Consider the following 13,756-nt stretch of genomic DNA (forward strand, 5'->3'; position numbering starts at 1 on the left):
TACATCCAGAATTCATGGAGAACTCTTACAACTCAATAATACAAAGGCAAATAACCCAATTAAAGGATAGGTAAAGGTGCCCCAGTAACAACCATCCTAGCTAGTGCCCAGATCTTGATTTCTAAAACTCTTCTCCAGTAAACGGAAGCAGGGCTTCTGAGAGAAATGGCTGAGTCTAGGACTGGGACAGAAAATATACAAGATGAGCCTGGAGCATCTTATAGTGCCAGAAATTTAAGGAGGTACTAAATACACACACACACACACACACACACACACCCCACATTGCCACGAATGTGTCAAAGGGGCACAGGAGCCAACTTGAAAGAGCTCCTAATGGGCAAAGCTAGGACTATTTGTGCAACAAATAAAGTATTGGGCTATGACACAAAGTATAGAATAAATGTTTATGAGTCCATAGTGATGTAATAAATTTTTTGAATAAATTAATAATAAGTGAGGAAGAAGAGACAAATCTCCTATACAGAAGAATTCCAAATGAATTATGTAGAAACTGCCCTAAAGGAGGAACCTAACTCCCCACTTCTTAAGTAGAGGTTGCACATAGGGACTTCCTTCCAAAGCGTACGTATGGAATGGGAGGAAAGTAACTTTATAGTGGAGAAATCTTTGTACTTTAGTCGGGTGATCAAGGATCAACACCAACATGGATAAATCACATTGACAGATAATACCCTTGATTTGAAGGGATGAAAATGATACTTCACCTCTGTGATCTTTCCCGAAACCCATAACCCTCATACAATTGAGGAAAACATCAAAGAATTTTCAATAAAGGGGGACCCTACGGAATACTTGACCAGTACTTCTCAAAACTGTCAAGGTCATCAAAAGCAAGGCAAATCTGAGAAACTTTTGTAGCCAAAAGGAGCCTAAGAAGGCATGGCTGTTACATGTAATGCAGTGTCCTACATGTACATGTAATGTAATGTACATCTACATGTAATGCAGATGGGATCCTGGAACAGAGAAAGGATATTATGTAAAAACTAAGAAAATGTTAATAAACTATGGACTTTAATTAATAATAACATATCAATATTGATTCATTAGTCAGGATAAATATACAAATATAAGCTGTTAATAAGAGGGAAACTAGGCCTAAGTATATGGGAAGTCTTTGTGCTATCTTTTCAATTTTTCTGTAAATCTGAAACTACTGGGAAAAAAAAACTTAATAAAAAAACAGGCAAAGGATGTGTATAGCCATTTCTCCAAAGAAAATACATAGTTGGGTAATACACACATAAAAAGATGCTCAACATAGTTTGTTATTAGGGAAATGCAAGTCAAAACCACAACAAGATAATCATATTGCACGCACTAGGATTGCTGTAATCAAACACAGACAGGGGCGCCTGGATGGCTCAGTCAGTTAAAGGAGTCTGACTCTTGATTTCAGCTCAGGTCATGATCTCATCAGGGTTCATGAGATCGAGCCCCACCCTGGCTCTGGGCTGACAGTGTGGAACCTGCTTGGTATCTTCTCTCTTCCTCTCTCTCTGCCCCTTCCCTGCTCATCTCCCCCCACCCCCAGTCTCAAAACTAAATAAATAAAAGCTTAAAAAAAGAGAGAGAAAGGGCAGTTCAGGGTGACTGGAGCAGACCCTCGAGAAGGGAAGGGTAGAAGATAAGGCAGGAGGAAAACAGAGCTGGCCGAGGGTGACTCAGCACAACTGTCACCTCATGAGAGTCCTCCTCTGCAGTGTTTCAAAACACGCCTCCTCTCCCACCAGCACTCCCCGTTTTACTTACCCTGATTTGTTTTTTCTTAGCACGCATCACCATCTTACACATTCTCTACTTACTTGTTTATTTGTTCCTTATCTGTCTATGAAAGTAGAATGTGAGCGTCGTGAGACAAGGATCTTGTTCCTTTCTCTAGCCCCAGGGCCTAGAACGCACCAGCCTATAGTAGGCGTTCGGTAAATGCCCGTGGGATGAAAACGTGAAGGTGTCCAGACTTTATCCTGCGGGGTAAATGGATTCAGGGGAAGAGTGAGATGGTCAGATTTGTATCTAAAGCTAAGTAGGAAATGGATAAGAGGGCCATAAAACTGCAGGCCTTCCAGACCAAGTGGAAGGTGATTGTTAAGAGAGATGTGTAGGGCCTGAATTAGGTCAGTGCTGGGGGGCCATGGAGAACACCAGTTGAGAAGAACTAAAATTGGCAGGACGTAGGGCGTGACCAACAGTGAGAATAAAGGAAAGGAGTCAGGGCACTTTCTGACATGGCTATCTAAGATGCTCACAGTACCATCCAATAAGATAAGCCTAGGAGCACCCTTCCATTTGCTAGATGGGATGCTGCCCAACTCAGAAATCAGTGAATAAAGGCAGTTAGATGTTTTTTTAAAAAGATAAGCCTGGGGGGAGGGAGAGGGAGGTTTGATGAAGGAGAGATCAGTGGATGTGACGAGTGTTAAGATTCCTGTGAGATTTCCCAGTGGAGTTGTCCAACATGCACCTGGGCAGGTAAGCTAGAAGCTGAGGTCGGGGTGGGGGTGACGGTATTGAACAAGCAGATGTGGGGAGTCATCAGCATAGGGTTGTCATTTGAACCCATCGGAGAAATAAGCACCTTATAAGCACGGTAGATGGAGGCCGTGCCCTGCGGAACAGCATGTAAAAGGTATGAGAGGAGGAAGCCCTGAAGCGGATATGGAAGGGATGGCCCCACAGTGCCTTCCTCAAGGTGACAGAGTGACAAAGCCAGCCTAGAAACCGAATATATATCAGTTCACATTGTCTTTGACCTTGTGCTGTATCTATGGCCAAGAACGATCTCCGGCGTGGCTGAGAATGTTGAACTCCTTCCAAGGAGGCTGTTCAGGTGGGCTTACTTCCTGCAAACCTATGCCACCAGGAGCAGCCCTTTTTGGTTTTCTGCAGGAAAGGTTGTGGGTTTTCCTGTTCAGACTGACCAGGGTGTAGCCTGCTAGACAGGAATTAACAATGACATGCTGCCATCTACTGGAAACACCCGCAGACCTGCAGACAGATGAATATCTGTGGTCCCCTAAATCGCCATCAGTCAGGGCATCAAGAGGGGGTACTGCCTCTCAAGTAAGCTTTGGAGGTGATTTGGCTACAAATATGAAATGCCCCCACCTATTAAGTAAAATGTTACTTGATTGCCTTGCTGGAAGAGCAATTTTGTTTCTGAAAAAAATTCATAGGTCTATATTTTTCATGTTCTTTTCTCTGCTTATTTTTTCCCACCTTTATTCTGCCATTGGTTTTATCTGCTTCTTTAATCTTAGGGTAACCTATTCCTTTTCAAATCTTTTTTTTTTTAATGCTTTTTTGTTTTGAGAGAGAGAGAGTGACAGAGATAGAGACAGAGTGCTAGTGGGGGAGGGGCAGAGAGAGAGGGAGACACAGAATCCAAAGCAGGTTCCAGGCTCCGAGCTGTCAGCACAGAGCCCATCGTGGGCTCAAACTCACTAACCGCGAGATCATGACCTGAGCTGAAGTCAAACACTTAACCCACTGAGCCACCCAGGTGCCCCCAACCTCTTCCTTTTCAAACCTTTACCTGTAATACTCCAGGTTTTTAACTCAAGATTATTAATCATGTGGATTTATGATTCACTTTATGGGAGAGATTAGTCTGCTAACAAAATTCTTTTAATGGTGATGCCCCCTAAAAATTCTGTTTTATCTCTTGAATTTGATGATCATGCAAAGCTAGCCCTGACTTTCCTAGGGGCCAGAGTAAATTGGGAAATATGATGGTTTAAATAGCTTTTGCTGCCTGGGAGAAGGAAATATACCCATTAATAAAATTTAATAATAAACATTTATATGGCCTGATCTCTGAGAAAATTTTCTTTAAAATTTTGTACAAGTGGATTTCAATAACATTGCATCTCACTAATCAAACCTTCATTTGCCTTTGCTGCCTGTTTCTGACCATCCCTCTTTCTACTGATCTACTTTTTCTGTATTTATTGCACTCATAATAGGTTCCATACATTCTAGCAATTAATTGATCTTTAATTAATTATTTAATGAGGACTCTTTATCCCCCATAGAGTACCTCCCCAAAATGAGCATTTATAAAGCTCTCAAAAGTAATACCTGGCTGTATTGGTGTTTGATTTCTCATATCTTATGTATGAGGCTTTGATTAAATCAGAATTCTTTCTGATTATGTTCAATTAATGTCACTATACCTTGTACGTATATAATGTCAATGTATAATTTAGGATTCCTCGAGATTATTGGCAGAGAGTTGTAGTTTTCCCTTTGTAGCACATGTGCTGAAATTGGAATGATTCAGGGATTAGCATAGATGACAGGCGGTGTTTTTCCAATAAAGATCCCAAGGAATGGAAATCAGAAGCGACTTGCCCAAAATCTCTCATCCAGTTGTGCTATTTTTATACCCTGCACTACCTCTGTAGTCGTCATAGTTAGGAAATTGAGTTAATTCATCCAGCGAGGCCATTTTTCTGCCAGGAAATGATTGTGCTAAAAAGATACAAAGCTTGTTCTCGACTAAAGCCCAAGAATGATCATTTACTGACTTTATTAGAATTCTTACTGAAAAACTTTAGGCTGGAAGCTGACCTTTCTCGTTTTCTAAATGAAGATAAAGTGTTTAGTTTTGCTGCTTAAATGTAGGAAATAGGCAGAATTGCCATAGCTATGAAAGCAGAGCTACAACCCCTCACAAACCATATCAAGGCCAGACTTCCTCCCCAGCGCCTTTCTCATTATGCAATTCTTGTGACTAGTTACCATAATTGTGTTTTGTTTTTGGCTTCTGGGTGTTTTTTTTTTTTTTCCCTCCTCTACTTCTCTGTAATAGCAATCTAAAATGTTTATGAATGTGATTTGTGTTTCAAAGTGTTTGATAAATATGAATTTACACGTATGTTTCAGAGAGCATCCTTAGCTAAATATGAACACGTTACCAAGAAATAAACATGTACCTGGCCTTACAGACTTTTGACTCCACACTGCTGTCCCTGAAGCAAGGACAGCTTCTAGAAGACAACTGACTTTAGTGTAAAATACCTAGAGGCCTAAATTAGTTACTTTCTTGCAGTGATGACATAAGGGCAATTATGATTACTGTTATATAATTAAACTGGGTTACATGACATGAACCATAAGAAGTACTTTACCTATATTGGTCTACGGAACCCTGAAACTCTATATGAAACTCCGTATGTAACTATTATTACCTCATTTTCTCAATGGAAAAAAACTAAAGCTTAAAGAAGCTCAGCAAATTCTCAGTTTACATAATAATAAGACTTAGGATTCAAACTTAATCTATGTATTTTCTTAGCCATGTGAAATCAGGGCTCTCATTTGGTAAATATTGGGTCTCTGTTTGCTTTGTTTAATTAAAAATATGATTTCATTTTTCAATCAGGCTCTTAGCTCTCAAACGTTTTCTTTTCCTTAATTTTTTTTCTGCTTGTCTTTCCCCCCTTGATTTCCATCAAGCTCTGGTCTCTGGCACTTTTCATTAGCTTTAATGAGCAGTTTCACCGTAGGGGGCTCTATAGACCCCCTCCCCCCCACGGGAGGGAATGTGTTACGTAGGGCTGGTTTTGCTTAGTCCTTAGGTACTCAGCACTTATTGGTCTTCTGTCCCCCTTCCAAACAACTGTCCTGGAGCAGTAGTAGCATTTGACATTCCTGAACACTCAGAACCATACCACAGACATGATCATATCACCGCTCAACTCTTAGCACCGATCCAAGTACACACACGTGTAGTCTTAAAACACCAAGCAGATCAACCGAGTGGTTCTCAAAGGCTAGAAAGTATAGGAATTTTGTAGGGGGGTGCACCTGGGTGGCTCCATCGGTTGAACGTCCGACTCTCGATCTCAGGGCTGTGAGTTCAAACTCCACGTTGGGATCCGTGCTGGATGTGAAGCCTACTTCAAAGAAGAAAAAAAAAAGAATTTCGTAGGAGACTTCCTTTAAGTGGAATTCTTTGACTCCATCCCTAAACATTAAGATCTAGAAGGTTGCGTAAGAGGGAGAGCAGGAATCTGCAGTTTACTTAACAAGTGCCCAGGGGAGCCTGATGCAGGTGGTTCTTGGACACCCTTGGAGAAATACTAGCCTACCCTCATGTTCTGTGAGGCTCACGATAGGCCATTTCTCAGCCATTGTTCTCTGTTATTCCGCCATCTTCCTTCTTTCTCCTGCTGCAGGCAAGAAGAGTAAAACTTGCCTGAAAGCCCTTTTCTGGATTAAGTGGAACCATTAAAATCACCCCTCAGGGCAGTCACTGTTGTTATTGTTGTTGTTGTTGTTGTTGTTGTTGTTGTTGTTGTTGTTGTTTTGAGGCAGAGTCAAGCGGTGTTCCTAGAATTTTCCTGTGAGCTAAGTAGTATTTCACTGATCTAGTTGGTGGGCAGCAAACAAATTCAATCCATGATTGTGACATAAACTTGGGCAAAGTCACTTCAGCTCTCTTAGCTCAAGTTTCCTCATCTGTCAATAAGGCTCTGACTAGATAAGACTCGCGCAGAGCTCCACGACGTAGAGCCAGAGATGGGGCTCTGAGGTCCAGAGCTCCCCTTGACCACCAGTCCCAGAAGAGGCTCTCGCAGGAGAGATTTCTAAAAGGAAGCAAATCAACTTTAATTCCACAGAAGTACGGTAAAGATCTCTGAGATATCCATTGCGTAACAGGCACTTCCAATACTTGATGACCGGATGGACAAGTGAAAGCGTGTGTGCACGAATGAATGAAGAAAGAAGTAATGTAGGCTGGTTTCCTTCAGTCAAGCTTGTGGTTGCAGCGTCTTTGCTCACCACACCTCCTGGGGAGTCAGACAGACAGACTGGCTATGCTTTTGCATGACCTATAAAGGTCTTCTAAGGCTCTGAACGGTAATTCAAAAAATAAACATGTAGGTGCTCAAAAATATAAATGTCACATCTGCTATAGCTCTGCATCTCCTTTGCTGCGTTCTGGTTTTCCAGTTGATGGAAAGGTTTTATTCAGATCAGCCATTTCACTTTTTCCTGGAGGCGCTCGTAATCTTTGTATTCTAACCTTTAAAGACACAGGCTTCGGTTATAATGATTTCCATTGCCTGGCATCTACATGTTTCGATTCCTCCAAAGAATTGCCCACCTTCTATTTTTCTCAATTGCAGATGGACTCAAATGAGGAAAGAAAACGAGTCGGGGGGGAGGGTGGGCAGGGGGAGCAGGAGAGGCCAGCTCTTGATTGACTTTTCTCTCTTGGTACCCAGGTCAGGGAAAGAGCAGATCAATGGCCTCAACTCAGCAGCAGGCGTTACCACCGCGTCTCAGTCTCCTCTCTGCAATCTCTGATGAAACATTTTGGGGTACCGGGGACAGAAGAGGGAGGTTGGGGATTTTTCAGCGGCCGGAGCATTTTATTGACAGCGTGAAAGGCTTCATGGATATATGCGACCAGAAATTAATTACAGCCCAGTTCCCCACTTCTCCCTTAGGTGACAGTTTTCTGTTGGCATGTGCCGCTGTGAAAGTAATAATAGGTTTCAAATGTTTGTGAAAAACATGAAGTAATTACTTGCTGTGATAAATCAGTCATCTGAAGTTTCAGCTTCTCTCCGCTCCATGTTATGTGGCAACGGGTCTGTTTCTTTTGTTAACTTTAATTATATAGCACGGGAGCATTTTTATTTTTCAGTTTTCAGAAATTTTGCCTTTTTCTTCTCTTGTTTCCTGGTTCTCCAGGGATGAAAGTATTGAAATGATAATGACACATAACTAACATTGGAACAAGGGAAGCATACGTCTGCCAGGGAGCTGATTCCCTTGTTTAGTTTTGTAGCTATTGGCTATCAGCTATTTGCCAGTTTCTCTAATGAGCCTTAAATATTTACTGTTTGTTGTGCAGAGGGAAAGAATGTGCTCTCGGGCATTCCGAGGTTCCTTCTCACCAATAGCATATGTTTAAATTACGGGCCCTGAAACCAAAGAGCCTCTAATAGCTCTTTTCCCTTTTTTAAATTAAAAAAAAAAAAAAGTTTCCAGTAAAATCGGCAGCTCCTTTCCCCGGTTCCCATTCTTCGATAGGGCCTGTGTGGATCTGCTTGGATGATGCCCCTGTGTTAGCTCACCTGTAGAATAAGAGACATTTCCTTTGGAGAACTATCTTAAAAGAGGTCCTTACCCAAGCAGATACAGCAGTGAGGACCAAATACTGGCCAGCATGACATAACATCACACGTAGGTATCTTGCTAACAGCCTTAGGCTGGCACCCCCTGTAAAAATGTGAACTATACATGTTCATACTTCTTTTTAACTCCTGTAGTACTAAGTTTTTCTATTCGGTCTAATCTGCCTTGTCCATTCCTGCTCAGTGAGCCATTATAAGTCCTAACTTCAAAGGCTTGCTTAATCTCCTGGATCAAGCTATCCCTTTCTTAGAACAACACGTTTTTCCCTTTCCAATATTAATCTCTCTCTTTGAACTGTTGTTTATATTTAGAACTGAGGAGAAGAACAGTAGGAAATTGGTTGTCCCATTATTTATCTTATTTATTAATTGGGTATTTCTTGGATAATTCTGTATGGAAAATCATACTAACTGGGACTTCCGAGATTTTTTCATTGCAGTGATAATTGGTGTTCATGATGTTTGCCCCTGAGACTAGAAGATCCTGTCCATCATCAAAGAATACTACTACATTTAGGGTAGTTTCAGCATTATGTCTATTTTACTGTATTCTGTCTGTTAGAAACTGATGGCCCAGTATGATATCTCAGTATAAGCCAGAATCTCTGATTACATGTGGAACTCCTTATTTTCTTTTCAGGCTGCATCATGGAGTTTTTATAGCGCTATAATTCTGTCATAGCATTTCAGTTTTCCACATATAAGTAACACTAGGCAGTTACAACAAAACACTTAAAATATTTTTATTCTATTATCATTAACATTATTACCAATACCTACTATGTCCTGAGCACGTACTTTGTATAAGGCTCTCTGCTTCTGTGATTTACACGCATTATCTTGGTTAATCCTTATAACCTAGTGTGCTTACTTAGTAGCATTTTCATTTTACAAATGGAAAAATTGAGTCTGAAAGATGAAGTAAGCCAAGGTCTACACAACTAGGAACTGACAGACCCATGATTCAAAGCCAGGTCTATCTGCATTTTAGCTATTGTTCTATACAGCTCATGACAACGTAATGCATTAGTATTTCAAGAAGATATACCACAGCCTCAGTGATTTTATAGACTCTATTAAGTGGTGATGACAGGGTGTTCCATGTTGAAAGGGCGTAAAGGAGGTGTATCAATTTTTTATCTTCCCTGCAAGAAATTGAAAGGAGATGTTGTTTTGTAGGTCTGTGGGGATAAACAAAAGGAGGCCAAAAAGATTATGAGAAAGGATTTTGGCACAGCACCTAAGGCCTGTCCGGGAATGATCACAGTATTGTTAGACCCAACACAGGCAGGAGGGCGTGTAGGACCTCTGAGACAGCTGCCACGCAGTAGCATTAGAGGGTGTCCAGGTCAGGGAGGAAGGCTGGACCGGACAGCACAGGGAGAGCGGGGTCACTGCCAAGTGCAAACCCTAATTCCCCAAGTATCAGAACACGTACATATGGTGGTGATACATATGGTAATGATAATGAAATGAAATTGTCTTAAAATAACTTTTAAGAAGCCACTATGGTTTTTCAATGAATTTTAAATATTCAGAAAGGAGGGGAAAACAAGAAGATACGTGTTTTTGTTCTATCAATAGAAAACCCAGTCATTTTGAAAGAAAAATAAAAGAAGCTCTAGATGATTGGAACTTGTCATTTTTTGATGACTTAGCTTCTAAATCTCTTCCTGTGTTTAGAAGGCAGAAGCCCATCTTCCATCATAAAAACACAAAGCCCAGGCTTGTTTACTATATGGGGACCCACCCTACACAAAGCCAATCAGATGTACCTACTCCAGACTAACCGGGGAGCCGGAGACTCCCAAGTTCAGGGGTAATGGAGAATTACATGAAGTGATATCAGCAGCGGTGGCCACTTCCAGTTTCCTGGGATGGTGGCAGCAGCAGTGGCCAGGGCATAGTCAACGTGCACTTTTGCCAGCAGCAGAGCGAAACGTGGTGTTCTGTGTTTAAGCAGCGGCAGCGGTATCTTCATGAAACTGTCTTCACAGAGTGATTCGGGAGTGATTTTGGTCACGATCTCAGCTGCTGCCTAGCTTTGCTTATTCCTGCTCACTTTCCAAATGTGATTCTCTAGTCTTGCTGGCTCATCTGTGCACCACCCACTATCCTTTATAAATTCCTTCTCTGCAAGCGCTCTCAACAATAGCCAAATTATGGAAACAGCCTAAATGTCCATCAACTGAAGAATGGATAAAGAAATTGTGGTTTATATACACAATGGAATACTACGTGGCAATAAGAAAGAATGAAATATGGCCTTTTGTAGCAACATGGATGGAACTGGAGAGTGTTATGCTAAGTGAAATAAGTCATACAGAGAAAGACAGATTCCATATGTTTTCATTCCTATGTGGATCCTGAGAAACTTAACAGAAGACCATGGGGGAGGGGAAGGGAAAAAAATGGTTAGAGAGGGAGGGAGCCAAAACATAAGAGACTCCTAAAAACTGAGAACAAACTGAGGGTTGATGGCGGGTAGGAGGGTGGGGTGGATGGGTGATGGGTATTGAGGAGGGCATCTGTTGGGATGAGCACTGGGTGTTGTATGAAAACCAATTTGACAGTAAATTTCATTTAAAAAAAAAATTCCTTCCCTGCAATGCACAGCCTTGATTGTTCCACACATACATGGTAAAACCTAGTGAATCTAGCACATTTTAGCTTTTAATTCTTTCAGTCCTTAGCAAAGCTCAGTTTTACGTTATTACTCATTACTATGGAAGTTTTAATTTAAACTTTGATTTATTACTCATCACTATTAAAGTTTTTATATAAAGTTATGCCTTATCTCTTTATCTTGGTCAGTTATATAGAATACTTACATACCCATCAAGAAGTTTTAATTTTTTAAGGAGAAAGCAAAATTGGCTGGCTTGTGTGCCCTGAAGTTTGGCTCCCCATGTCTGGGAAAACTTAATTATCCGTTCTATACATTTGTTTCCACTGTCTATTGCTGTATAATGAATCATCTCCAAACTTGGTACCGAGTACAACAACCATGGCATTAGTTCTGTTGATTTAGCAGATTGGGACTCATCTGTACAGTTCTTCTGCTGGGCTGCCTTGGGACATCTCACATGGCTATCATCTGATGGCGGCTGGACCTGGAACATCCCAGATGTCCTGTCTCATGTGACTGGTGGGGATATCTGGAAGCCTGGGCTCGGCTGGGCTGTTGGGACGGCTAGGTCTCTCTCTTCCCCTCGTCACTTAATCTCGGAGATTCCACTTTCCACCTACGTCTTCCGTGTTGTTTCTCCGTCAGAGCAGTCCTGCCTCTTATGTGGTGACTTAGAGCTCCCCAAAGCATGAAAGGAGAAGCTGCCAGGCCTTCCTAAGGCTTAGACGCAGGACTGGCACAGTATCACTCCTGCCACATTCCGTTAGTTAAAGCAAGTCACTGAGCTAGCCCACATTTAGTGGACAAGGGGACTACACAGAGGCGTGAATAACGGAAGGCATGGTTCATTAGGGGTTATCTTTGGGATTTAGCTACCGCTGTATCTAAACTTCAGGCTGCAGGTTAGACAGTCAGTGCCTGGTACAGGAGGCGTCCAGCATATTTGTTAGGATTATTTCAGTTGCAAGGAGCACAGACCAAAAAACAGCATTTATTCAGTTATGAAACTGGGATATTCAAGGGGTGATTGGTTTGAAACACAGTTTTGTCCAAGGAGTCAAACCATATCGACAGGACTCAGTCTTTTTTTTTTTTTTTTCTCTCCATCAGACTCTTGCTTCTGTTTGCATCTGTTTGACTTTATTATTGCATAGCCTATCTCCCCATGTGGCAAAAATAGTAGCCCCCAAACTAATATCACACCTGTAGCAGGAAATCTTAGGGAAGGAAACCCTCTCTCTTCCAAAATCCATACAGCACGTCTCATGGAGGGACTCTGATGGGCCCTGTCCATCTCTGAGCCCATGGCTGTGGCCAGGAAGAATGGGGCCTTCTGACTGGTCAGTCCCTGTCACGTGACTACACCTGCTGTGAAGGGTCAATGGGTCCAACCTGGACCTCACAGAAAGTGTACCAGAGAAAAGGAAAAGTTCTTTTACCAAAAGAAGTGGGAGGGATTCTAAAAAAACAAAAACAATGTAGGCCTACTACACCCAGTAACAGTTCACTAGGTGAATAAAATATCTTAAGTGAGTGGCATAGACAGGAAAGTACTGAGCTGATTATTTGCCAAAGAAAATAGACGCTTAAAAAAAATTATGGGAAAAGTTTCATGAAGGTGCTGCTGGGACACTATTCAGAGTAGATTGAAATAGAGAAAAATGCAGTTTTTGAGCTGTACTTGGAGAGGGGTAAGATTTAGAAGGAGGAGGACATCAGAAAGAAGAGGTCCCTTTCTCCAGAACCGAAAGCTATTCCAGAGAGAGGATTTTCCAAAGTCTAATTTTTGGATACAGCTCCTCTCCTTAAACTGTAGCTTTAAGAAAATCACAAGCTTGGTCACTCCAGTGCATTGTACCATATAGTTTCAGATTTAGTTGGATCCGAGGAAGAATCGTTTTTTAACCCTGCAGGTGACGAGTGGATATGTCAGGTGTTTTGGGGGCTCCTACAAAAATAAAGTTCCAAGGTGACTGTTGTCAAAGGGTTAAAAGAAAAGCCTTTTAAAAACATACATTCACTTGTTGTCTTCTGTCGCTGTGATTAACAGTAGATGCTGAAATACCAGAATTAATAGTAATCTGCATTTCTGTATTTATTGTCCTCCTGTGAGGCTGAGGGTTTCCACGAGTGTGAATTAATTGAGCTCCTATCTGGTGCATTAAGCAGGAAAGGACAGCACGCCCAACTTCCCTCCCGTCCTCCTCTCTGAAAAACAGTGAATGGGGATGGGGAATGTAAAGAGAGAAAGAACAAAAACTGCCCTGGCTGAACTGACTGCAGTTTCCAGGAGATTAGCAAAAGGAGAAAGCACTAGAAGGCAGAGGTGAGTTTAGGATTTGGTAAGAAGAGTCCCGGTTGGCTCTCAGATTACTTAAATCGTATTGTCTTCGTAGAAACCTAGAAAGTCTTCATTAGCTAGGACTTTGAGGTGGTACCGTCTTGTCCCCTTCCTTTAACAGGCAGGAATTTAACAGGCCCAGGGAGATGGAGTACGTGGCCAGAGAATGATCCTGACAGGACTAGAACTCAGATTTCCTGACTCCTTGGTCAGGCCCGGCAGGTCTCACTGCCTCCTGCAGGCTGATGTCAGAAGCTTCACATTGTTCACACTCCCTCTGGAAGCAGTGCTGTCCTAGGTTAGTGGCAGACAGTCTCAGGAGAAGGAACATCAACTTCGTGTGGCTTGAACCCCTCCCTCCCCCAGTTTCTTTTACACCTCTTGGGATATCCTGTTAACCCCACTCCCCGTAATGTTTGTCTCCCCTAAGACTAGAATAATATTGCTGCTAGACACTTCTTTATAAGCGGAAATTACTATGTGATAATAATTATGACTTCTGTTCGCTATCTCCACAGTCTCCTCTCCTTGTTATTAAGTAAATACAGAAAGATTATTAGTTTTATTGGCTTTTGATACTGATATTGCCATGTTCTCTCTCAGCTATAA

The 13,756-nt window shown here is 41.8% G+C and overlaps 1 protein-coding gene across 1 annotated transcript in view; it reads left to right on the forward strand.

Moving 5' to 3' along the window:
• Window positions 1–13,756, forward strand: part of EXOC4 (exocyst complex component 4) — a 745,858-nt gene that overhangs the window by 695,075 nt on the left and 37,027 nt on the right. The gene's annotated exons all lie outside the window — the stretch shown is intronic.

This window comes from Panthera tigris, chromosome A2 (assembly GCF_018350195.1).
Source record: "Panthera tigris isolate Pti1 chromosome A2, P.tigris_Pti1_mat1.1, whole genome shotgun sequence".
Classification (NCBI taxonomy): Eukaryota; Metazoa; Chordata; class Mammalia; order Carnivora; family Felidae; genus Panthera; species Panthera tigris.